The sequence below is a fragment of the Myxocyprinus asiaticus genome, chromosome 35 (genome assembly GCF_019703515.2).
Source record: "Myxocyprinus asiaticus isolate MX2 ecotype Aquarium Trade chromosome 35, UBuf_Myxa_2, whole genome shotgun sequence".
Classification (NCBI taxonomy): domain Eukaryota; kingdom Metazoa; phylum Chordata; class Actinopteri; order Cypriniformes; family Catostomidae; genus Myxocyprinus; species Myxocyprinus asiaticus.
Window position 1 is genome coordinate 23,760,533 of NC_059378.1, and position 27,516 is coordinate 23,788,048.

General features: G+C 45.5%; 1 protein-coding gene across 1 annotated transcript in view; it reads left to right on the forward strand.

Annotated features, from left to right (window-relative positions):
• Nucleotides 1–260: 260 nt before the first annotated feature.
• The window catches only part of LOC127425781 (cAMP-specific 3',5'-cyclic phosphodiesterase 4C-like), a 142,644-nt gene continuing 115,388 nt past the window's right edge, over nt 261–27,516 (forward strand). The window contains exon 1 of the mRNA XM_051672025.1: nt 261–289. The gene's annotated coding sequence lies outside the window, so the exon portion shown is untranslated. The remainder of the gene's footprint in view (nt 290–27,516) is intronic.

Genomic DNA, 27,516 nt, shown 5'->3' on the forward strand with positions numbered 1-27,516 from the left:
GTTAATAGTTGTAAACACTTAAAATGTAAAAAATAATTTTAGATTAAGTAAAGCATGTAAGACAGTTTGAAATGTCATAAAAAACACCACTGAGCTTTTGGGGACAGCATGCTCATTGTTTACATTAAGACACTTTCAAGACATGTGACTGGATGGACGTCATTTGCTATGAAATCAACATGTGGTTCAGAGTTTGAAGTCTAAAAACTTCCAACTCAAGTATGTGAGCGCAGCTGCAGAACAGTCACACCTGTATGAAACTCCCCTCCTACTGCGCAGGAATTTGCACGTAAGGCGCTTTCTTCTTTTTTATGTCTTCCACTGGTGCATTCATAGACTTTGTATTCCCATAGGTTTTCACTGTATATTCAACATATTTCCAGGTACAGGGTCTATTTTACTTACAGTAAATGACCCAGTGAAAGTTCAAGTTTATGATTTACATTTTATGAGTCAAAAGAATCGTCATTATCCTTAGAGCCCTGTTGTATAGTCCTTTTATTCTGGTCCTGTTGTATTCTTAAAAACAGGGTAAATGTACAGAAAAATAAGAATCACATGTATCTCGTAAGTGACACAAATTTACGCTTTTCATTTTTCAGTTCTGTTCATATTTTGAAGTTCTGCCTGAAAACTGTTGGTATTTATTAGTTTCAGTTCAGTCCTCTTTAAAGTGTGCTGTGTGTTAACGCTGATCTCATTCCCATGAACCTAGTGTATTTAAGCATTTAATTTATAATTAAAGATTTCAGTTAACCAATGTTTGTCACCATTGCACTGCTTAGAATAATTCAAGGGCTATGTTTGGCATGGAATACTATTAATACTTATAGAATACAGTACAGTATACACTGTATATTGCACAATATTTTTTTTTTTTTTTTAAATAACAAGTAAAAAAGCAAGCATGATTCCACAATACACATAAGTACATTATACATTATCACATGACCTCATCCATTGCATCACTCCTTTTGCATGTTTAAGTCCTGTTATCATCTTGGAAATTAGAACAGTTCCTTTTCTAATTTTTTTTTTCTTTTTCTTTTTCGTATAAATGTTTTAAAATTTGGCAGTTTGATCAAATAATGTGTCATGAGATATGTTAACTGGAAGGTTAAGTCAAGTGCATTTTATTGTGGGAATGCAATGTGTTCTGTCATATATTGCACATTTTGCAAAGTGTTGGTTATCCAGGTTTTCTATACATTCTATATACTGCAGCAATAGTAGGGTAGTATGGTATACTAAGCATAGCACCTGGTGTCAGTATATTCTAATGAAGAGATGATCACTGAATAAATTATTTTCAAAAAGGCTACTAAATAAAATTTGACTATTTCCCAAGTAATTCAATTTGAAGGCAAGTTACTGTAGATATGGTATAATGTATCCTCTCTGATTTTAGTTCAGTTCAAAATCATTTGCAGTGTGTAAAACATGTATTGCTTTGCCAACAGTTTTACCAACTATTTAAGTGCGATGAGGAATCTAAATAAATTGCTTAAAAAGTATCACTCAGGATTACTGTATTCAGTCAAATTCCTTGAGCAGTAGTAATGATATCAGAACAACACTGGAGAGTTTGAAGAGTTTTCATATTAAGGTGCTCTTGCATGCATGTAATAAACAGGTGCAAAGTACAGGGAAATATGAGTCATAAACATTAGCCAATGAAATGCAATGTATGTTAATAATCAATCACTAGAAAATCAGGATTGGTAGAATAACATGACAATCACCATGACACGTGCAGTATAAAGGCCCATGTAGGATGTACATAGATGGCTATGACTAATCTTTCAGTCAGTGGGGGCGCTAGCAGGTGGTCTTAAATTAAGGAACGTCCACCCATGCATGCCATCCCTGTTATTTCCTCATATTTATAATCAGGGATTGAAATTAAATCCCACCAAATGCAGCTGAAAATCATCCATGGCAGGTAACACTGTCAAATCACTAGCCAATTTTGCTGGGAATTGTATCACACTGCAACATTTAATTTATTTTCACTGACAATATTTCAAGCCAGTGTCTTGTATTTTTCAATGGCTGTATAGAATTAAATGTGATGTCCGATCAGTGAACATATCTCTCTTTTGGGTTGCTCTTTTGAGTAAATCAGTCAATCGGTCTAAATCAGATTGCGATTCATTCTGAACTATTCAGGTGGTTTAAGGGCTGGTCACACTGGGCTTTGAGTAGAGCTGTGTAAAGATAATGTATAATATAGGCTCCGTTATGATTACGTGACCCTGATCAGAGGCATTTAAGAAGGATATATGTACGCTAAGCACAGCTTTTCAACATGGTAACTAACATCTTATTGCTATCAAAATTTACTATCAAAATAAAAACATTTAAAAAATAATAAAGGCTTCAATACAGAGTGGAACAAAACGTCCTGGTTACTTGCTTAACCTCCGTTCCCTGATGGAGGGAACGAGACATTGTGTCGATGTAGTGACACTAGGGGTCACTCTTGGGAGCCCGAAACACCTCTGGTCTTGATAAAAGGTCAATGAAAATTGGCGAGTGGTATTTGCATACCACTCCCCCGAACATACGGGTATAAAAGGAGCTGGTATGCAACCACTCATTCAGGTTTTGTGCTGAGGAGCCGAGACAAGGTCCCGGCCATTTCAGCGGGTAGTCCATCGTTGTGGCAGGAGGGACACAACGTCTCGTTCCCTCCATCAGGGAACGGAGATTACGCAAGTAACCATGACATTCCCTATCTGTTACTCACTCGACGTTGTGTCAATGTAGTGACACTAGGGGTCCCTATATGAAACACCACAACTGGCTGAACTCTGTTACGTGAACTGGCGGTGTGTAACGGGCAGACGACTGTGTGCCTCGTAGCCAGCACACCAGGCCGACACGTAACCTCCCCCAACACTGTTTTGAGTGTCGAACGGCCCTTCAGGGACAAGTCGACTGCCCAATAGATAGAGACAGGCTAGCCTAGTCGAGGCCTCATATCCTCTCTTTTTTTTCCTCTCCACAAAAAAAAGAATTAACTGACTGGGGCCACCAGGTCTACGTTGGGGGGGGTGTCCCTCCCTCCCAAGGGGAAGACATCGTGGAGACCACACCCCACCCACGGGGGGGGGGGGTATTTGAGTGGAAATACGTCACATTGTCTTGCTGAGCTTTGTCGGAAGTATGTCATGTGGTGAAGTCCCATTGTAGGTCCTACCCTACGGGGGAGGAGTTTCTACAAACATGGGGCCTCTGCCCAAGAAAGACGCAGTTTACCAACAGGGAAACGAATTAGCAGAAGATATATGTCGCATGGGGTTACCTATGGGGGAACCAACACATGCGGAGCACCTACCCCAGTACAGGGCTTAGTTAGCACATGTACTGAGCTGGCAGCGAGTTTCTCTGCAAACTCGTCTGCCACAGGGCTCGGAGGAAATCATCCAGGGAACACAGATTGTGAACACTACTGGGAATCAACAATGCACATCTTCAGCTCAGGGGAGGTACACCGGTTCCACCCGGAGATTATAGAACCTCGCAAAGGTGTTGGGTGTTGCCCAGCCCGCTGCTCTGCAAATGCCTGTTAGAGAGGCGCCACTGGTCAAGGCCCAGGAGGCCGCCACACTCCTGGTAGAATTGGCTTGTAGCCCTGCCGGGGGCGGCACGTCCTGGGCGTGATATGCTATTGTTATGGTGTCAATGACCCAGTGGGCGATCCTCTGCTTGGAGATAGTGCTTCCTTTCCGCTGTCCACCAAAGCAGACAAAGAGCTGCTCAGAGACTCTAAAGCTCTGCGTGCGATCCAAATAGATGCGTAAAGTGCGCACCAGACACAGCAACGTCAGGGCTGGGTCTGCCTCCTCCTGGGGCAGCACTTGCAGGTTCACCACCTGATCCCTAAAAGGGGTCGTAGGAACCTTGAGCACATAGCCCGGTCGGGGTCTCAGGATCACGTGAGAGTAGCCCGGACCGAACTCCAGGCACGGTTCACTGACAGACAATGCTTGCAGGTCCCCTACCGTCTTGATGGAAGTGAGCACAGTCAAGAGGGCAGTCTTTAAAGAGAGTGCCTTAAGCTCAGCTGACTGCAGGGGCTCAAAGGGGGCTCTCCATAGACCCTGAGGAACTACAGAGAGGTCCCATGAGGGAGTGAGGCACGGTCTGAAGGGATTTAACCTCCTGGTGCCTCTCAGGAACCTGATAATCAGGTCATGCTTCCCTAAGGACTTACCGTCCACTGTGTCGTGGTGTGCCGCTATAGCGGCTACGTACACCTTCAAGGTGGAGGGGGACAGCTGCCCTTCCAACCTCTCCTGCAGGAAGGAAAGCACCGATCCGACTGCGCATCACTGGAGGTCTTCGCATTGGGAAGAACACCATTTAGCAAACATATGCCACTTCAAGGCATACAGGCGCTTCGTAGAGGGTGCCCTAGCCTAAGTGATCGTGTCTACCACCGCGGGTGGTAGGCCACTTAAGTCTTCCACGTCCCGTCCAGGGACCAGACATGGAGATTCTAGAGGTCTGGTCGTGGGTGCCAGATGGTGCCCCGTCCCTGAGAAAGAAGGACCTTCCTTGGGGGAATTTGCCGGGGGGGGGGGGCTGTCGTGAGGAGCGTGAGGTCCGAGAACCACGTCTGGGTGGGCTAATAGGGTGCTACCAGTATGACCTGCTCCTCGTCCTCTCTGACCTTGGGTCTGTGCAAGTAGGCTCACTGGGGGAAACATTTATTTGCGCAGTCCAGAGGGCCAGCTGTGTGCCAGTGCATCTATACCGAGAAGTGCCTTGGTCAGGGCATACCAGACTGGGCAGTGGGAGGATTCTTGGGAGGCAAACAGGTCTACCTGTGCATGTCCGAATCGACTCCAGATCAGCTGGACCACCTGAGGATGGAGTCTCCACTCTCCCCTGAGGGTAACTTGCCGTGACAGCGCGTCCGCTGCAGTGTTGAGGTCGCCCGGGATGTGAGTGGCTCACAGCAACTTGAGGTGTTGTTGACTCCAGAGGAGGAGATGGCGGGTGAGTTGTGACATACAACAGGAGCGTAAACCGCCTTGATGGTTGATATATGCGACCGTTGCCGTGTTGTCTGTCCGAACTAACACATGCTTGCCCTGGATCAGCGGCCGAAACCTCCGCAGGGTGAGCAGAATTGCCAGCAACTCGAGGCAGTTGATGTGCCAATGTAGCCAACGTAGCCAGGAGCTGGCGTCTGCGTGCCCATTGCATACAGTGCCCCATCCCATTTTGGAGGCATCTGTCATAACCACGACGTGCCTGGAGACCTGCTCTAGGGGAACACCTGCCCATAGAAATGTGAGGTCGGTCCAAGGGCTGAAGAGGCGGTGACAGACCAGCGCCATGCCCATCACGGCACTCGAGTCTGGAGCCAGTGCTGAAGCGGTCTCATATGCATCATGCTCGTTCATGAGGCGCGCCGTCATCGAGACTGAGAAAAGAGATGCTCTGAACCGGGAGGAGCTTGTTCTTTCCCCAGTTGACCCGAAGCCCTAGTCTGCTAAGGTGCGAGAGGACCAGGTCCCTGTGTGAACACAACACATCCCAAGAGTGAGCTAGGATTAGCCAATCATCGAGGATGCGAATGCCCACTTCCCTTTACGGGGCAAGGTCTGCCTCTGTGACCTTCGAGAAGACGCAAGGGGACAAGGACAAGCCGAAAGGGAGGACCTTGTACTGATATGCCTGACCCTCGAATGCAAACCGCAGAAAGGGTCTGCGTCGAGGTAGAATCGAGATGTGCAAGAACGCGTCCTTCAGGTCTACCGCCACGAACCAATCTTGATGGCAGACGCTCGCTAGAATGCGTTTTTGCGTCAGCATCTTGAACAGGAGTCTGTGTAAAGCCCGGTTCAGTACTCGCAGGTCTAAGATTGGCCGCAACCCACCGCCTTTCTTCAGTAAAATGAAGTAGGGGCTGTAAAACCCCTTCTTCATCTCGGCTGGAGGGACAGGCTCTATCACACCCTTCCGTAGGAGGGTAGCAATCTCCACATGCAAGGTAGCGGCATTCTCGCCCTTCACCGAGGTGAAGTGGATGCCGCTGAACCTGGGCGGACTCCTGGCGAACTGAAACATGTAGCCGAGTCGGACAATCCAGACCAGCCATCGCGACGGGTTGGAAAGCGCAAGCCACGCGTCCAATTTTCCGGGCGAGGGGGACCAAGGGGACAATCTTGTTGGACGTACTGACGGGTGGGGCCTTGTGGCGGGGCAGAGCCTGAGGTGCCACGAGGCCATGCTGAGTTCAAGGACATCGAAGCACTTTCCTGGCTCCTTGTGACCACCCCCGGAACAGCCTGGGATGGGGGAGGAAGAGGCCTGTCCTTGTGACCCGTGGAGACCGTCACATCGGGGGTGGATTTGTGCCACAGTTGGGCGCGCAGGGGTGGGGAGACCGCCGCTGGAGCACCAAACATGCCAAAATGGAATGGTGGACGGTGGTCATGATGATAGCTGTGCGCATCGGGTATGTGACCCAGGGAATAAGGAAACCGTTCTTTGCTGAACTCTTGGGTACCGCAGCCACTTGGGCATGTGGCGAAATGAAATGAAAAGGCAACAAAAAGATTCTCCTCCCGGCCCTCCACCGGGGCAGGGTGCGGGATCTTGAGCCACGCCGGGGCAGGATGTGCCGGATAGCCTCCGTCTGCTGCTTCACCGCCGAGAACTGCTGGGCAAAGTCCTCAACGGTGTTGCCGAACAGGCCAACCTGGGAAATGGGGGCACCAAGGAACCGTGCCTTGTCGGCCTCTCCCATCTCGACCAGGTTGAGCCAAAGGTGGCGCTCCTGGACCACCAAGGTGGACATCACCCGCCCGAGAGACCGCGCCGTGATCTTCGGTCACCAAGTGCAGCTCCTGCATCAATCCCAGGGCGGAACTACCCTCGTGCCGTTCCTTTAGCGCCTTGGCTTGGTGGACTTGCAAGAGAGCCATGGTGTGCAGGGCGGAGGCGGCTTGTCCAGCGGCACCGCAGGCTTTGGCCGTCAGGGATGACGTAAACCTACAGGCCTTGGACGGGAGCTTTGGGCACCCGCACCAGGTGGTGTTACTCTGTGTGCATAGGTGCACCGCGAGCGCCTAATCCACCGGTGGGATTTACATTTACATTTACATTTATTCATTTGGCAGATGCTTTTATCCAAAATGACTTACAAAAGAGGAAAAACATAAGCGAATCATCTTAGGAGACAGTGGTATGAAAAGTGCTGTATTACAAAGTATCACTAGCATCATAATAGTATTCAAAACAGAGTAAAGTACAACAGAAATGTTTTTTGTTTGTTTGTTTTTTTAATGACTGGTTAAGTGCTCATGGAAAAGATGTGTTTTTAGTCGTTTTTTGAAGACAGAGAGTGAGTCAGCTTCACGGATGGAGTTGGGAAGGTCGTTCCCAACCTCGAGTTGCTGGAAGGTCCGCACCAATGTGGTACGATGAAGCTGAAAGTCCGGGAAAGTGTTTTGGTGCCTCTTTGTGTTGGTACAACAAGGCGACGTTCCTTAGCCGACCGCAGGCTTCTAGTGGGCGCGTAGCTCTGCATAAATGATTTTAGGTATGCTGGAGCAGACCCAGTGACTGTTCTGTATGCCAGCATCAGAGCCTTGAATTTGATACGTGCATCAACTGGCAGCCAGTGGAGAGAGAAAAGGAGTGGTGTAACATGTGCTTTCTTTGGTTAATTAAAGACCAGACGTGCTGCTGCATTCTGGATCATTTGGAGGGGTCTAATTGCACATGCAGGGAGGCCTGCAATGAGAGCGTTACAGTAGTCCAGTCTAATTATGACAAGTGACTGGACAAGCAGTTGTGTGGCATGTTCAGAGAGGAAGGGTCTTATCTTCCTGATATTGTGGAGTGTAAATCTACATGATCTTGCGGTCTTTGAGATGTGGTCTGTGAAATGTAGTCTGTTATCAATGGTTACCCCTAGATTTCTGACCGATTTGGAAGGCATTACTGTAGTTGTACCAAGCTGCATGGTGATGTTGTGTTCAACAGCAGGGTTGGCGGGAAAGACAAAGAGTTCAGTCTTGGCTGGGTTGAGTTGTAGCTGGTGCTCCTTCATCCAGGCCGAGATGTCTGCCAGGCAGGCAGAAATTCGAGCAGTCACTGTGGTGTCGTTGGGCTGGAAAGACAAGTAGAGTTGCGTGTCATCAGCGTAGCAGTGGTAAGAGAAACCGTGTGCCTGAATGATGGGTCCCAGTGATGTTTTGTATATAGAGAAGAGAAGTGGCCCAAGCACTGATCCCTGAGGTACCCCAGTAAGTAGCTGATGTGGCTTGGATACCTCACCTCTCCAGGCTACCTTGAAGGACCTACCTGAGAGATAGGAATTAAACCAGTCAAGCACAGTTCCTGTGATGCCCATCGAGGAGAGGGTAGAGAGTAAGATCTGATGGTTGACTGTGTCAAAGGCTGCAGAAAGGTCCAGCAGAATCAGGACTGATGATCTGGATTCAGCTTCGCCCGTCTCAGCAACTCAGTGACAGACAGCAGGGCAGTCTTGGTGGAGTGTCCACTTTTAAAGCCTGACTGATTGTCATCTAGCAGTTTGTTCTGTGAGAGATAGGCAGAGATTTGATTGAAAACTGCCCTTTCAAGTGTTTTTGCCATGAATGAGATGAGAGAGACTAGTCTGTAGTATTCTATCTGTGTGGGATTAAGTGCGGGTTTCTTCAGCAGCGGGGTTACTTGAGCCTGCTTAAATTTAGTGGGGAAAAATGCCTGTAAGTAGAGATGTGTTAATTATGTGTGTGAGTGCAGGTAGGATGGATGGAGAAATGGCCTGGAGAAGGTGAGAAGGAATGGGGTCAAGGGAGCAGGTAGTGGGGTGGTTGGAGACGAGGAGTTTAGAGACCTCAGTGTCAGTCAAAGGAGACAACATAGAGACAGAAGAGTTGCATACAGGAGACAGGTGTCTGACAAGGTGTGGTGCTGAGAATGTATTGCTGATGGTTGTAACCTTATTAGTAAAAAATGTGGCATCTGACATCAGTGATGTGACAGGCAGAGAAGTGTGTTGAATGTTCTAAACAAGCTGCAAGTGTCTGTTTTTACATTTACACATTTGGCAGACGCTTTTATCCAAAGTGACTTACAGTGCCCTTATTACAGGGACAATCCCCCTGGAGCAACCTGTTAAGTGCCTTGCTCAAAGACACAATGGTGGTGGCTGTGGGGATTGAACCAACAACCTTCTGTATACCTGTTCAGTGCTTTAGTCCACTACACCACCACCACTCTCTGTGCTGTTGATCTTGTTCTGGTAATAGGATGTTTTTGCAGATTTAACGTTATCTGAAAAAGTTGCAAGCAGGGACTGATATTTACCTAGATCTGCTGGATCTTTAGATTTCCGCCATCTCCTCTCAGCTGCCCTGAGGTCATTCCGATGTTCACGAAGGACGTCAGACAGCCAGGGGCTGGGTGGTGTAGCACGTGCTGGCCTAGAGGAGATAGGACAGATGTTGTCTAGACAGGTTGTTAAAGTAGAGCTTAGTGTGTCTGTGGCAGTGTTTACATTAAGCATGGTAAATACATTTTGTGTAGGAAGAGATGTAGAGACAGCAGTGGAAAGGCGAGAGGGTGAGAGGGAACGGAGGTTACGGCGCAAGGAAACCGATGGTGGAGTCTGTTTTAATGTAGATGGGAGGGTCATGTTGAATTGAACAAAGTAGTGATCAGAGACATGTAAAGGAGTAACAAGAATATTTGAGTTGGTACAGTTACTTGTAAAGATGAGGTCCAGCTGGTTGCCAGATCTGTGAGTTGCTGTGGTGTGTAGTTTTTCCAAGTCAAATGAGGCCAGGAGAGTATTCAATTCAGTGGCCTGGGGCTTGTCTTGGTGTATGTTGAAATCACCAAGAACCACATGTGGCCTACCATCCAACGGCAAGGAGGACAGCAGGACATCCAACTCCTCAAGAAAGTTTGTCAGCTGATCTGGAGGGTGATAGATGACAACAACATGTATTTTTGTGGGTTGCATTGTAGTAATAGCATGGAATTCAAAACGAGTATAGTTTCATAGTGAAGAGTGTGTTGAAAAAGTCCAGTTGTTATGAATGAGCAAACCTGTTCCCCCGCCCCTACCGGTGTGTCGAGGGGTGTGAGAGAAGGAGAAGTTGTTCGAGAGAGCAGCAGGTGTTGCTGTATCCTCTGGACATATCCGTGTTTCTGTCAGTGCCAGGATGCTGAGGGTGGACTGCGTGGCAAAGGCTGGAATGAAGTCAGCTTTGTTCACAGCTGACTGGCAGTTCCAGAGTCCCACTGAGAAAGAGAGTGGAGCAGGTGCTGAAGTGCAAAGTGTGTGGGTTGCGTTTGGTCTTGCATCGATATCGTGTAAACAGTCTGTAACAGATAACAGGGATGTGCTTGAAGGCATGTGTTATTCGTGAAGTAGACATGTTAGTATATAGAAGGCAAATAATAAGAGATACAATAACAAGATACTTAAGTGCTATGTTGAGTGGCACCCTGTCGGTGGACTCGCACAGGTAGACTCGTTGGTCTTTACACAAGTAGGTCTTCACACGAGGAGGGCTTTACACGAGGGCTACCACTTCCGCTGCCGCTTCCGCGTCAGCATTCGAGTCAAATATATACGCGATGATAATGAGCCGTTCAATTAAAAATCAGAACACGCCTTAATGCTACTTAGCACAACAAAACTAGTCACGTGGTCAACAGAAACTAAGGGTTGCGCGAGGTGACAAGTGCGACTTCCGTGCACCGTAAATAAATTATGCTGCACTTTAGCAATAAATAATACCCTAAAACAAGTGAAGCACTGTTTATAAACACTAAAAACCATGATAGTTTTACACACACTGGACAATCAACGCTAAATCTAGCAGTGAATAACCTGGGACAAGTCAAAACAATATAGCACACACCAACCTACATATAAGCGGTGCGAGTTCAAGACAGTAAACAAACAGCACAAGTCTAGCAATGAATACCACTCTTCAACAAAGTAAAACAATGAAATAAACACACACACAACTGCAGACTCCTGTAGATAGATTGCTTATACGGATCGCTGAATAGCCCCTGGCTGCCCCATCATCGAGGGTAGTGAGGGCGGAGGTGCTGAAAGATCTGGACCGGGCAGTAAAAGGTGCCTCCCACGACCTTGTCAGCTCCTCCTTCCCCCTGGAAGAAAGGAACTGGGGCGGGGCGTGGCTGTGAGCAGCGTCGCGAGCCCAGGAACCAATCATCGAGCCACGAGGGTTCAGGGGAGAGCGGAGGGTTCCATTCTAGCCCGACGCTTGCAGCTGCACGGGAAAGCGTGTCCGCTATCTCCGCATCAGCCTGTGACTGGGCGACCATTCCTGAGGGGGAGAGGCCGGCTGAGGCTTCCGCGTCCAACTGGATGAGCCGCTCTCCGATGCTGTGCTCGAGAGCTCATCACCTTTGCGGGCTCCGAACAAGAGGACGAACTCGCCATGAGACGAGCCGGCGGACTCATCCGGAAGCCCGATCGGGGCAGACAAGCGTGCTGGGGAATGGGAGGTCTGCAGGGGGATACCCGGTGGAGGTGGTCCCATTGGGGTCCCCAAATTGCCCCCAGTGCTAGCCGCTCTGGCCTCATACCCATAGGTAGAAGGACCGAGGCAGGGAGCCACTGGGGTGGCTTGCTTTCTTACGAAGGCAAGCCGCGACCGCAACGTTTTCATGGTCATGTTCTCACAATGAGTACATGATCCATCCACGAATGCTGTCTCCGCGTGGGTAGCACCCAGACACGAAAGACAGCGATCGTGACCAACAGAAGGCGAGAGATAACGAGCGCAACCAGGAATAACACACAAACGGAAAGGCATCTTTAAAAAGACGTGTCTTTAAAAAGACATTCCATGTGTGCCGCTCTTTTAGAGAAATATACTCTTTTATTTCTGCCGAAGCGCCCAGGGGCATTCTCTGCAGTGCACCAGTGCAGAGGAGGGAGAAGCTGCTGAAATGCACCGTCAGATCCAGCAGAGGCTGAATGAACAGCCGTGGAATTCAGCTCAGTGAACATCGACCGTTTGGCTCCGAAGAGAAAATCTGAATGAGTGGTTGCATACCAGCTCCTTTTATACCTGTATGTTCGGGGGAGTGGTATGCAAATACCAGAGGTGTTTCGGGCTCCCAAGAGTGACCCCTAGTGTCACTACATCAACACAACGTTGAGTGAGTGACAGATAGGGAACCACTTATGCACATTCTGAACGCAGATGACATGCTTCAATGTAAACAGAGACCTTGGGAGTCTCAGGGCAAACCTCGCTGCAAAACACTCTCCAAGAAATTGCGTCTTTCAATTAATATGAGAATTGTGTCTCCCATTAAAACCACCACCACTAAAATATTAATGTTAGTAGTTGACCCTACTAATCAACTAGTCAGTTGTTGGACGACTAGTCGATTAGTCGACCACCGTGGAACATCCCTAGCTTTCAGCATGCAAAATTTTTTCGGACAACGCAATGGACCAGGAAATAATGTCACATAGGAGGGCTTCTGGTTTCTGTAAATAACATTTCCCAAATAACAAATAATATCAAATTCAAAATGTTGGAAAAAACAATCTACTCACTTTCCAGCAACAATAAAACACACAGTTTTTAAATATACAGTATATCATTTGAATTGAGCTAAGAAGTCAGTGTGTGACATTTCGATCTTCTATTGGTCATGCGTCCTCTTGTCATCCAGACTCGCTGTTCAGAGTTCACCAAGTTTGTACTTTGGTATGCAGAAATGAAAGTATAACATTTTTTCACATGAGCTTGCATTTCTTGTCTCCCGCAAAGTGTAGTAGTCATTTGGAGTGTTTTTCACTTAGTAGTAACGGGATACTATAGAAAACAGAGAACAAACAGAGTACAGGATGAAGTCAAATATTTATCGACAATTCATTGAAACAAAACCTGTCTTAACAATTTTATATTTTAGATGTGCGTATTTACAAAACTGCCTGAAACTGTGTACGATCCTGAGAATATATCTGGACCCATTATGGCCAACCCAAATAAAAGGCTCTGGAGCCACCACTGCTTTTAGTGTGTATGAATATGAAAAAGACATCTTCTTCTGTAATTGTTTTTGATGGGCCATTGAGATTTGGATTGACCAATATTTAACAGCTTTTAATTCCTGTGATGGATTGTTGGAGGTTTGTAGCTGAAGTCTCATGTGAAATTTGAGAGGTTTTTGGTTAAGGCCATTTGGGCTTTTCAAAGGTTAGACTCAAGATTCTGTTATAAAGGTGAAACTGCTCTGTATATGAACTAGGCTATGCTAAATGTAAAAGTGGATTTTTGGTGTGACTGGTACTTGTCTGTCCAAAGCTTGCTGCTACAATGATGGTGCTGGCCTGACAACTTTGCTAGTATTTGCTAAGGTCCTGAGTGGTTTCTGCAGCATTTCTAGGGTGCTTCTGGGTGGTTACTTATTGTCCCAAGTCAAAAGAATACACCCTCCAGTCTCTGTGATATTCTGATATCTAGATGTGCAAAGCCCTTTGTCAATGTGAGTCTCTGGGATTTTTTCACCAATTTTTTCATTCATCATACAAATACAAAGGCTGGTCTCTTAGAAAGGTAATAGCACACCTCAAAAGCACAGTTTGAAGCTGTATAAGAAGTCTGTCCTAAAGAACAGCAGTGTAAAAATCTGTCATAAAAATCTGTTCTAAAGGAGGCCAGTGCAAACTAGTGGAGCAGAGACCAGATGGTGGATTTTGGGCCCAGTAACTGCATTTGTTGATTATCCCAAAACACAGTAGGGCTCAGTTGTTTTCAGCTTACATTATGAGGTCTGATTCCAGTGGCAGATTTAGGCATGGGCGACATGGGCAGCATCTTGCGGGAGGGCGGCACTTCTACTAGCTAAACATTTTGTATTTGTCTGTAGGTGTTTAAATCTATTAAGTAATAATGTGATTCTCTTGTTTTTTAGTTGGATTTCAACATTTCATAGAACACAGGTCAGATGTCTGCATGCACACAAAATGGTCTAAATTGGCGCCAGGGACACGACACCTAAATCTACCTGTGGCACATGTGCAAGTACTGATTGAAAAGTGTTGATGTCACAGTTACTATCACCAACAAGACTGCTTTTATCATCCATCTGGCTTTAAAACCATTTTATTGCCTTCATGCATAAGGGTTCCCTTTTATTAACTTGGTTTCTGTGATAAAGGATCAAATATGCCTCAGCCATAAATTTTCAGTTTTATAAACTATTAAATCAATTTTGAGTATGTTTACTAATAACATTTACAATTATTATGGTTTATAATAAAATTAAATGATAACATTATAAAATTTCTGCATGCTATGCTTGAAAGCTCATTAGCTAATTTGTTCATTTATTTACACAGAAATGCAATAAAACTTTTATTATACATTCACACTTAAATGTATATGAACAACTCATCAACTTAGCAAATGAAGCACTGAAGCAGCTTGGTTTTCATTGTTGTACCCAGTGATGCAATGGTGATGGAACAAGACTGTGCTTTTGTACGTAAAGTGTACACATATATTTGCACATTTGTATAGACACTGACACATATAATATGAATGTATTTTGTACAATATATTTTATTTACTAATCACCTGAAGACTGGTCAGAATTGGAATTGACGGAACTTGTGCAAGGGTACTGCAGCAGGTTTAATACTCATATTTACTCAAATAGACACATTTTTAGCGGCACCAGGGCATCAAGATTTGATTGGTTAGCTTCAGCAGTTAGACCCTGCTTGTAGATGTCATAATTACATTATTATGCAAGCATTGACTTTCAAAAGTAGCTGTGTATTCTAGCTTTAACATTTTAATCACATTTTAATTATTTCATTATATTATTGTGTAGAAGAATCAACAATAAGGAAGTGGGAAGCGGGGTGGCAGTCCAGGTAAATCAAGCTTTAATGGTTTACCAGTCTAACAAACAGTCTTTGGCTTTTCAGCTTCACAGCAGTGCATTTACTCTTCAGCTTCACAACAAGGTATCTACTCTAGCCTTAGTCGTAAGAGATAACACAAACTCATAAACAATTAAAGTTAACAGCTTTGCAGCGTTTAGCTTCACAGTCTGGCAGGTCTGTGTAACTGGGACTCTCTCTTCCTCACTGGCGTTCTCGGCGGCCTTTTCAAGCCCATCTCCATCGTCACTGTGACGAGACACAGGTGTTTACCGCTTCCTCTCTCTCCCCAGTGAAAGACACATGACCACGTCCCACTCCACATATTGTAACTATTTGACCAATTACCATTTTTGAAAGGCTTTTAACAGTGTGATACACTTGTTTTTCCCTGTCTGCTACAAGCAGTTCTAATATAGAGTGGTCTGTCACTCAAAGTACACCTGTAAAATCTATTTTCTTTTCTCTTTACATCATTATAACTCTCCGAAAATGTACCTCATACATTCCCTTCTAAAGGGACTTTGTTCCCTTCTCACTCAAAGCACTCATGCTTGTTAAAGAGTGGCGTGCTGTCATAGCAACCATGTTACGTTCCGTTTCCGTTTGTCCTACGAAGGCTTCGTTTAAACGAGGCTTGTTTAAAGGAGGACACTCGGTATACTGCAGCCTTCAAAGGACGCGTCCTACCTAGCATGCAGCCTTCCAAACGAGATACAGCCTCAGTGTGGACGGAAGGCCAAAAAGTCGAGAAAAAGATGCATTTTCAAACAAAAACATATTAGTGTGGACGTGGCCTAATATTCAATTCCCAATCAGAATCCGATCTCCCTTGGGCTACAAGATGATTTCTTTTGCCGAAAGCTTATTTATTTATTTATTTATTTTTTTAAAGGCTTTTTTAACATTCCATCATGCATTCCCTATGGTCTGCTGTACTGAATCTTGCACAACACTGGAACAGCAGTGCCTTTGAGCAGAGATGGCAGCATACAGCTTGCGTACTTCTGGGGTTGCATGTGCCATCTGAGTAATAACCATTGATATGAGAGTGGGAATGCTAATGCTAATATTAAAACTCCTTGGACACAGAAAGGCTATTTTGATATTTTATATAATTATGGTAGCTTTGTGTGTTAACATCAGTCTTGGTATCGCTAGTGTCTCAGATAATAAAAAGTGCAACCCCCACCCTCCAACCCCCCAATACTACTACTAGTGCTACTCCCCTGCCCACAACCACTTAATTTAACAGCTCAGATCTGCACTACAGTCTCGTCAACTAAAGATGGAATTGGCTAATTAAGACATGACTAAATTAATGTGACATTAGAGACATTTAAGATTCTCAGAATAGATAGATCTAATGAATGAGAGCTTGATGCTCTCTCTTTCTCTCTCTCTCTCTCTCTCTCTCTCTCGCTCATTTCTCACATTCCCTTGCCCCTTTAAATGTTAGTTCAGGACTAGGCAGAGATGCATTATTTAATGGAAGTGTTTCTTTAATTAAGGTGCTTAATACTGATCTGTCACAGGACATATGAAATGTTTTTACTCGGTGCATTGAGCCATAAAGAAACTCTAAGATTGCTCAGATCAGAGCTGTGATTAAATAGCAGCTATGTTTGTCATCTGCCATATTTCATATCTCAACAGGACATTTTGCCATCTTAGCATTGCTCACATGCTAGTGCTGAAATAAAAGCCACCTGCTGTGTTTGAAATGCATTTTCCATTATATTGGCCACGCTATTAATTTAGATGTTTTCCAGTCGGGTTCAACTCTTGAGTAACCAAAAAATAATAGATTTGATGTGGACTTTTGGCCTTTTGTTTAAACTGATAACTCATTTGACTGTCAGATTTACTCAAGGTGAGCACCACCTTTTAGATCCAACACCTTTATCACACAGACGATGTGTTAGACTGCGTCACTCTGCTCCAAAGAAGCACTTACCTGTCTTTTACAGCACTTCATGATAAGAAAGGCATGAGGGAATTAATGCAGGGATACTCAACTTTGGATAGCTCTTATTTTTGTAATTTTTTTTAAAGAGGCAATAACACTGTTGTGGTATGTAATATGACCAAAATCTTATATCATGCTATAAGTAATTATATATATATATATTTTTTATTTATTTATTTATTTATTTATTTTTTTATTTTTATTTTTTTTTTGGTTGCTGGAAATTCAATACAAAATATTTACTGAATATCTTGGATAACTACAGTATGTAACAACATACTATGTAGTAGTATTTTAATAATATAGTGAATTAAATGCTTCTCATACTGTATTATGTTACATACTTATCTCATTCAATTATTTCCTTTTATTTGGAACTTTAATGGATGAAAACCAAAAGATAAGATTATTCATAAGAAATTAATGATAAGTCTGGCATCAGTGCATCACATGCGTGTAGCTTTACAATATGCAACACTTGAGTTAAAACAAATGAAAATGGTAACACTTTACACTAAGGTTGTAATTGTTAACATACTAGTTAAATAGTTAACGTGAACTAATAATGAACAATACTTTTACAGAATTCATCAGTCTTGGTAAATCTTAATTTCTTTATTTAAAACTTAAAATCTTAATTTACATAGCAAAGCATCACAAAACTAAATCACTTCAGTTGTAATCAATGAAGCTGTTTACACTAGAAGTGCTTTTCTGCAAGACAGTTTGCAAAGTAGATTTTTTTTTTCTGCTTGGTTTCGGATTGGTTTGTAAATCATGCCACAGATCGAATCGAATAAACTAAATAGAAGAATTGCAATATTACGCAGGGCACAAAAATGGCTTCAGGGCAATGTGTTGAGTGGAGATGAACTGGAGTTTAACAATTCAGAGGATGCATAATTAAGGTTTTTCCGAGGAGAGATAAAGCACAGATTGTAGATTGCTGACTTGCGTACTTTGGCTGAGCTCATGGTTCACCCAAAAATGATTGGCCAAAAAATTCTGCCATCATTTGGTTACTCTCACGTTGTTCCTGAACACAAAATGAGAAGTTCTGCTGAATGCCAAAGCTGCTCTTTTTCTCAATATACCCTGCTGACTTGAGGTTGAGATAATTTCACCTGTAGTACATTGTAAATTGACAATTAGCCAAGACCCAGATGAGGCCACATTTACAAATCTAGTTTTGATAGGTTTTAAGACCAAGACTGCATGACCGCAAAACAACAAAATGGTTAGTAAATGGTAACAGAATTGTCCTTTTTAGGTCATGTGTACTTAAGTGGAGAGTGACCAGCCAAGAATCTATATAAAGTCTATATAAAGCCTGAATCCATTTTTCCCCAAAGGATTCCCTGAAATATTCATGAATGTTGTGCTACTTTTTTTATGGGTCATCTTGACAGATTATAACTCTCCCCACATTCCACAAATTTATGCCTCATCTTCACTCCACCAAGGAAACAGATGCTCAAAGCAGAGAAATAAAGCTAAAACGTTCAAAACCGAAGCAGAGACCAGCACTGGCACAGATTTCCCACTCTATGGGTAAATCTATGTATATCTCAGAGAATGTAAGATGTACACAGTTCCCTATCTGTCACTCACTCGACGTTGTGTCGATGTGGTCTTTGATAAAAAGGCCAAAGAAAATTGGCAAGTGGTATTTGCATGCCACTCCCCCGGACATACAGGTATAAAAGGAGCTGGTATGCAACCACTCATTCAGATTTTCTCTTCGGAGCCGAACGGTCATGTTCATTGAGCTGAATACTACTGTTCAAAGGACCCCAATGGGATCGTCTCTGCCGGGTATACCCCCACGGACCTCCCATTCCCCAGCACGCTCGTCTGCCCCAATCGGGCTTCCGGATGAGTTCGCCGGCTCGTCTCACGGCGAGTCTGGCTTCTTGTTCAGAGCCCGCGAATATGATGAGTTCTCGAGCGCAGCATCGGAGACCGGGCTTGTCCAGTCGGACGCAGAAGCATCAGCTGGGCTTCCCCCTATGGGGACGATTGCCCAGTCACAGGCCGATGCTGAAATGATGGACATGCTTTCCCGGGCGGCCGCGAGCATCGGGTTAGAGTGGAACCCTCCGCTCTCCCCTGAACCCTCTTGGCTTGATGATTGGTTTCTGGGCTCGCGGCGCCGCTCAAAGCAGCCACGCCCCGCTCCAGTGCCATTCTTCTCGGAAGTGCATGAGGAGCTGACGAAGTCATGGGAGGCACCTTTTACTGCCCGGCCCCAATTCCGCAGTTCCCCTGCTCTCACTACCCTCGATGGCGGGGCGGCCAAGGGCTATACGGCGATTCCCCCGGTGGATAAGGCGCTCGCGGTGCACCTATGCCCGCAGAGCGCCGCCACCTGGCGTGGACGCCCTAAGCTCCCATCCAAGCCCTGTAGGCTCACGTCGTCCCTAACGGCTAAAGCCTACAGTGCTGCTGGACAAGCCACCTCTGCCCTGCACGCCATGGCTCTCATGCAGGTCCACCAAGCCAAGGCGCTGAAAGAACTGCACGAAGGTAGTTCCGCCCCAGATTTGATGCAGGAACTGCGCTCGGCGACCGGGCTTTTTCGTGCAGGATTGGCGCTTCAGCGGTGGCCTTTCTGCCCCTGAGCGCCCAGCTGTGGCACACAGCCGCCCCCGATGTGGCAGTCTCCACGGGTTACAAGGACAGGCCTCTTCCTCCCCATCCCAGGCTGTTCCGCGGGTGGTCACAAGGAGCCAGGTAAGTGCTTCGATGTCCCTAGACTGAGCACGGCCACGACATGGTGTGGCACCTCGCGCTCCGCCCCGCCGCGAGGCCCCACCTACCGGTACGTCCGACGGCGTTGTCCCCTTGGTCCCCCTCGCGCGGAACTTGGACGTGTGGCTCGCGCTTTCCAATCCATCACGATGGCTGATCCGGATCATCCGACTCGGCTACGCAATTCAGTTTGCCAGGCGTCCGCCCAGGTTCAGCAATATTCACTTCACCGTGGTCAAGGGCGAAAACGCTGCCACCCTGCACGCGGAGATCGCTACCCTTCTACGGAAGGATGCGATAGAACCTGTCCCTCCAGCCGAGATGAAGAAATGGTTTTACAGCCCCTACTTCATCGTACCGAAAAAAGGCGGTGGGTTGCGGCCAATCTTGGACCTGCGAGTACTGAACCGGGCTTTACACAGACTCCCCTTCAAGATGCTGATGCAAAAAGGCATTCTGGCGAGCGTCCAGCATCAAGATTGGTTCGCAGCGGTAGACCTGAAGGATACGTACTTCCACGTCTCGATCCTTCCTCGACACAGACCCTTCCTGCGGTTCGCGTTCGAGGGTCAGGCGTATCAGTACAAATTCCTCCCTTTCGGCCTGTCCCTGTCTCCTCGCGTCTTTACGAAGATCGCAGAGGCTGCCCTTGCCCTGTTAAGGGAGGTGGGCAGTCGCATTATTGGCGATGACTGGCTAATCCTAGCTCACTCTCGAGACATGTTGTGCGCACACAGTGACCTGGTGCTCTCACACCTCAGCCGACTAGGGCTTCGGCTCAACTGGGAAAAGAGCAAGCTCCTCTCAGTTCAGAGCATCTCTTTTCTCAGATTGGAGTTGGACTCAGTCAGTGCTGGCCTGTTTGAAGGCATTCAAACAGAAAACAGCGGTTCCACTGAAACTTTTTCAGAGGCTCCTGGGGCATACGGCATCCTCGGTGGTGGCCACCCCGCTCGGGTTGATGCATATGAGGCTGCTTCAGCACTGGCTCCAGACTCGAGTCCCGAAATGGGCATGGTGCCACGGGACACATCGCGTGGCCATCACACCAGTCTGTCACTGTCTTTTCAGCCTTTGGACCGACCTCTCATTTCTACAAGCAGGTTTTCCTTTAGAACTGGTCTCCAGGCACATTGTGGTCACGACAGATGCCTCCAAAATGGGCTGGGACGCTGTTTGCAATGGGCATGCAGCCGCTGGCCTCTGGACGGGCCTGCGACTGCATTGGCACATCAACTGCCTCGAGTTGTTGACAATTCTTCTCACCCTGTGGAGGTTCATGTGTTAGTTTGGACAGACAGCACGGCAACGGTATCATATGTCAACCGCCAAGGTGGTCTGCGCTCTCGTTGTATATCACAACTCGCCTGCCGTCTCCTCCTCTGGAGTCAACAGCACCTCAAGTTGCTGCGAGCCACTCACATCCCGGGTGACCTCAACACTTCAGCGGACGCACTGTCACGGCAGGTTACCCTCAGGGGAGAGTGGAGACTCCACCCTCAGGTGGTCCAGCTGATTTGGAGTCGATTCGGACATGCACAGGTGGACCTGTTCGCCTACCAAGAATCCTCCTATTGCCCACTCTGGTACGCCCTCACTGACCCTGTGCAAGGTCAGGGAGGATGAGGAGCAGGTCATCCTGGTAGCACCCTACTGGCCCACCCAGACATGTTTCTCGGACCTCACGCTCCTCGCAACAGCTCCCCCCTGGCGAATTCCCCTGAGGAAGGACCTTCTCTCTCAGGGACAGGGCACCCTCTGGCACCCGCACCCAGACCTCTGGAATCTCCATGTCTGGCCCCTGGATGGGACGTGGAAGACCTAAGCGGTCTACCACCCGCGGTGGTAGACACGATCATTCAGGCTAGGGCCCCCTCTACGAGGCGCCTGTATGCCTTTAAGTGGCATCTGTTCGCTAAGTGGTGTTCTTCCCGACGCGAAGACCCCCAGAGATGCGCAGTCGGATCAGTGCTTTCCTTCCTGCAGGAGAGGCTGGAAGGGAGGCTGTCCCCTTCAACCTTGAAGGTGTACGTTGCCGCCATAGCAGCACACCATGACGCAGTCGACGGTAAGTCCTTAGGGAAGCACGACATGATCATCAGGTTCCTAAGAGGCACCAGGAGGCTGAATCCCTCCAGACTGTGCCTCGTTCCCTCATGGGACCTCTCTGTAGTTCTTCAGGGTCTACAGAGAGCCGCCTTTGAGCCTTTGCAGTCAGCCGAGCTTAAGGCACTCTCCTTGAAGACTGCCCTCCTGACTGTGCTCACTTCCATCAAGAGAGCAGGTGACCTGCAAGCATTCTCTGTCAGCGAAACATGCCTGGAGTTCGGTCCGGGATACTCTCACGTGATCCTGAGACCCCGACCGGGCTATGTGCCCAAGGTTCCCACCACCCCTTTTAGGGACCAGGTGGTGAACCTGCAAGCACTGCCTCAGGAGGAAGCAGACCCAGCCCTGTCATTGCTGTGTCCGGTGCGCGCTTTACGCATCTATTTGGATCGCACGCAGAGCTTTAGATTCTCTGAGCAGCTCTTTGTCTGCTTTGGTGCAAAGCGGAAAGGAAGCGCTCTCTCCAAGCAGAGGATCACCCACTGGCTCATTGACACCATAACTATGGCATATCTCGCCCAGAACATGCCGCCCCCGGTTGGGCTACGAGCCCATTCTACCCGAGGTGTAGCAGCTTCCTGGGCCCTGGCCAGAGGTGCCTCTCTAGCAGACATTTGCAGAGCAGCAGGCTGGGCAACACCCAACACCTTTGCAAGGTTCTACAACCTCCGGGTGGAACCGGTTTCGTCCCAGGTAGTGTCATGCAACACAAGCGGATAAGCCCAGGATAGCTGACTGGGTGTATCACTTGCACATAATGCCTTCCACCTCCCTTGGAGCTGAAGACGTGCACCATTAATTCCCAGTAGTGTTCACAATCTTTGTTCCCTGGTTGACTTCCTCCGAGCCCTGTGGCAGTCGAGTTTTCGGAGAGACTCGCTGCCGGCCCAGTACACGTGCTAACTAAAAGTCCTGTTCTGGGGTAGGTGCTCCGCATGTGGCAGTTCCCTGTAAGGCTAACCCCATGCAATATATATCTTCCGCTAGTTCGTTTCCCTGTTGGCAAACTGCGTCTTCCTAGGGCAGAGCCCCTCTGCCCCAGTCTCCATGTTTGTAGTAACTCCTCCCCCGTTGGGTAGGATCTACCTTGAAGACTCTCCACATGGTCGGCAAGACAATGTGACGTATTCTTCCACTTAAATACCCCCCCCCCTTTGGGCGAGGTGTGGTCTCCACGGTGTCTTCCCCTTGGGAGGGACACCCCCCAACTAGACCTGGCGGCCCAGTCGGATAATCCCCCTTCTTTTTTAGGGAGTGGAAAAAGAGAATGGGAAAAGAGACCACAACTGGGTTAAGCCTGTCTCTATCTTTTGGGTAGTCGACTTGTCCCCAAAGGGCCATTCGACACTCATGACTATGTTGGGGGAGGTTTCGTGTCGACATGGTGTGCTGGCTATGAGGCACACATTAGTCTGCCCACCACACACCGCCAGTTCACGTAACACAGTTCAGCCAATTGTGGCGTTTCGTATAGGGACCCCTAGTGTTACTACATTGACATAACATCGAATGAGTGACAGATAGGGAACGTCATGGTTACTTGTGTAACCTCCGTTCCCTGATGGAGGGAACGAGACATTGTGTCCCTCCTGCCACATCGCTGAACTACCCGCTGAAATGGCCGGACCTTATATCGGCTCCTCAGCATAAAACCTGAATGAGTGGTTGCATACCAGCTCCTTTTATACCCGTATGTCCGGGGGAGTGGCATGCAAATACCACTCGCCAATTTTCATTGACCTTTTATCAAAGACCAGAGGTGTCTTGGGCTCCCAAGAGTGACCCCTAGTGTCACTACATCGACACAACGTTTCGTTCCCTCCATCAGGGAATGGAGGTTACACAAGTAACCATGACAGTTTACCCATAGAGTGGGAAATCTGTGCCAGTACCAGTCCTACTCTATTTGGCACCCTTGGCGAGACCCTCAAGCTAGGTAATTTTTGGTACTTTTAAGTGCTTTCATGTAATGTTAGTTTTTGAATCACTTTTATTTTGAAAATGTCTTTACCTGCAGTAGACATTCGCTCACAGGCTGCACATGCACTCGCACATGACCTTTTTCATCACAGGCAAATGACTGAATTCAGTTGCAGGTTTTGTTTCAATTAATTGTAAGTAAATATCCACTTCATTCAGCATTGTTTTTGTTCTCTGTCTTCTAAAGCATCCCATTACTGTTTTACTGTGTGACAAAGCACTTCAAACAATTCAGCCCACACATTAGACAAATTCATTAAGAAGAACCAACTCAAAAGAGTAATTATTTCTTCATACATTGGTCATTGCTCTGATTCATGAGACCCACGCTCATGAGTCTATGACTGTGTACACAATGTCATTCTATCCATACTACTCTCACTGTTTTTGCCAAACACAGATATAACAGTAACAGTAAGAGTAGTAAGGTAGTAATGCATTCAGTAAACAGTCTATATGTTCTGTGGAGGGTGCCACAACACGTTATCTGAACACACAGGGTGCATTTTGTTCGACACAGATTGGACATATGCTTAAATTGGCTCATTTGATTGGCGCCCCCGAAGCGACGGCGCCCTAGGCGGCCCCGCCTATGTTGCCTGATGGGTTGATCGGCACCTCCAGTGAAAATGTTAGGGTGGCACACCAAAAATGTGCATATGTATGTACATGTATGTATATACACTAGCTGCCAAAAGTTTGGAATAATGTATAGATCTTGCATGTTTGGAAGGTAATTGGTACTTTAATTCACCAAAGTCACATTCAACTGATCACAAAGTATAGTCAGGACATTACTGATGTAAAAAAAACAGCACCATCACTGTTTGATAATTTTTTGATCAAATCTAGACAGGCCCCATTTACAGCAGCCATCACTCCAACATCTAAATTGCTAATTTGGTACTAGAAAATCACTTGCCATTATATGAAACACTGCTGAAAGCTATTTGGTTCGTTAAATGAAGCTTAACATTGTCTTTGTGTTTGTTTTTGATTTGCCACAGTATGCAATAGACTGGCATGTCTTAAGGTCAAAATTTGTTCAAAAATGGCAAAAAAGAAACAGCTTTCTCTAGAATCTCATCAGTCAGTCATTGTTTTAAGGAATGAAGGCTATACAATGCTTGAAATTGAAAAGATTTTATACAAAGGTGTACACTACAGTCTTCAAAGACAAAGGACAACTGGCTCTAACAAGGACAGAAAGAGATGTGGAAGGCCAGATGTACAACTAAACAAGAGGATAAGTACATCAGAGTTTCTAGTTTGAGAAATAGATGCCTCATATGTCCTCAGCTGACAGCTTCATTGAATTCAACCCACTCAACACCAGTTTCATGTACAACAGTAAAGAGAAGACTCAGGTGTGCAGGCCTTATGGGAAGAATTGCAAAGAAAAAGCCACTTTTGAAACAGAAAAACAAAAAGAAAAGGTTAGAGTGGGCAAAGAAACACAGACATTGGACAACAGATAATTGGAAAAGAGTGTTATGGATCTTAACCCCATTGAGCTTTTGTGGGATCAGCTAGACTGTAAGGTGCGTGAGAAGTAAACTAATGTTTCCAGAACATTCCAGACAGGTTTTTCTGTGGCAACCTTAAAAGCACTTATGCAGAACATTCTCTGGTTATTTTTAGGTTTTATTTGTGTAACCACGAACTAACCTTCCAAGAACATTGCAGGGAGGTTTTTGTGGGACAATCATAAAATAACCTTAAAATAACATACAGAAAGTTTTCTAATGGTTATTTGTTTAGGTTTTATTTTTCATTCACATTTTTTTAATCATTTTTCATCATCACATTTGATTATTTGAGGTTGACAATAAATTAAATTAGTGAAGTAGACTAGCATTTAATTAAATGCAGAAAATATATAGGCTAGCAGTAAATAGCATTTGAATGAATAATAATGAACAGATGAGAAAAACTTTTAAGAATACAGTACCTCCGTACCATAATATATTATCTTATATCTAATTACATTAGTAGCTGTCTGATAGCTATACTGTATATGAACGCACATTTGATCTGCACGCGCTTCATTCAGCCACATAAATTTGCACTCTTGCGCAATTTAAAATTAACGGTCATTCGGGGACTCACTGACTGGCATTCTTTCTATCGCTTTCCTCAATAAATAATTACTTCTAAATGTGAGGTTAACTATAGGCAAAATGTTAATCATTTGATACAGATTTGAGAATTTTTTTTTTGGCTTCTTACATATTATAAATTAGGCTTAATGACTTCAAAACAAATACAAATTAATTCTACTGAATTATAGAAAAAAAAATATTTCTTGGGAACACTATGGTCCTAATAAAGTGCCCGACGTAGTCTTCCGCTGTTGTAGCTCATCTGTCTCAAGGTTCGATGTGTTGTGCATTCTGAGATCCTATTCTGCTCACTACAATTGTACAGAGTGGTTACCTGAGTTACCGTAGCCTTTCTGTCAGCTCAAACCAGTCTGGCCATTCTCCATTGACCTCTCTCATCAACAAGGCTTTTCCGTCCGCAGAACTGCTGCTCACTGGATGTTTTTTGTTTTTGGCACCATTTTGAGTAAACTCTAGAGACTGGTGTGTTTGAAAATCCCAGGAGATCAGCAGTTACAGAAATACTCAAACCAGCCCGTCTGGCAGCAACAATCATGCCACGGTCGAAATCGCTGAGATCACATTTTTTCCCTATTTTGATGGTTGATGTGAACATTAACTGAAGCTCCTGACCCATATCTCCATAATTTTATGCACTGCACTGCTGACACATGACTGGCTGATCAGATAATCACATGAATAAATAGGTGTACAGGTGTTCCTAATAAAGTGCTCAGTGAGTGTAGTATGGAAGTATGGATATTCGGATGCAGCAACAGATAAGGATAATTTTGCCATTGCAACAGATACAGATACAGATAATGGCTTTGCTGCACACCCCTGTTCTCAAGGTCAAGGTAACTCTTGAATTTGCATCAGAGACACTGCATATGAAATCAAACCCACAAATCTCATAATGAGATATTTCTTCCTTTTTTTATGCCTCAGCCATAATTCTGTGTCTCCTAGATGTAAGTGTGGGTGAGCTGTAAAAGCAATAAAGACCAACACATGCATGCACACATTAAATTAACACAAAGAAGATCACACTATTTATGGAGGTGTACAAAAGAGAGTCTGTCGCTGAATACTCACTGCAGTGAGAAACATCAGTTGCTCACAGTAGATCTTAAAAACAGAGAATTGTAGGAAAACCGAAGGACAGGTCTTCCTGTACGACTATTTTTTATATTATTTTTTCATTTAAGCAGTAAAATTTTGAACTGTAAAAAGTGGCATGCAGTTGTTACTTTAAGGATCAATTTCTACTTGGTCTATCCCTTAAAAATTACTTTTGTTAGAATAACATTATGTAGTCAGAATAATTTAATCATGTTAGATCAAATTTTATCTGAATAAAACCAACTAATTTAGATGTTTCCACATTTCCACATGAGCCACATCTTTTTTTATTGTACCTGATCAAAACAGTGTTTTACAGTGTGTAAGATCTTTGCCAGAAATTTGTCATAAACTACACCTTTAGGTCATTACACTTTATGACAAGATAGAGTCTCTGAAAGTGACAATCAAGTAAACACACACCTTAGATTCAGAGGTGCAAGATAATGGAATAATAAAAAAATAAAATTAAAAATTAAAAGAGAGAGTTATAACTGCACAACTCAAAATATAGGCTCTTTTATTTTTCTTATCAACGTTTTGACAGTCAACCT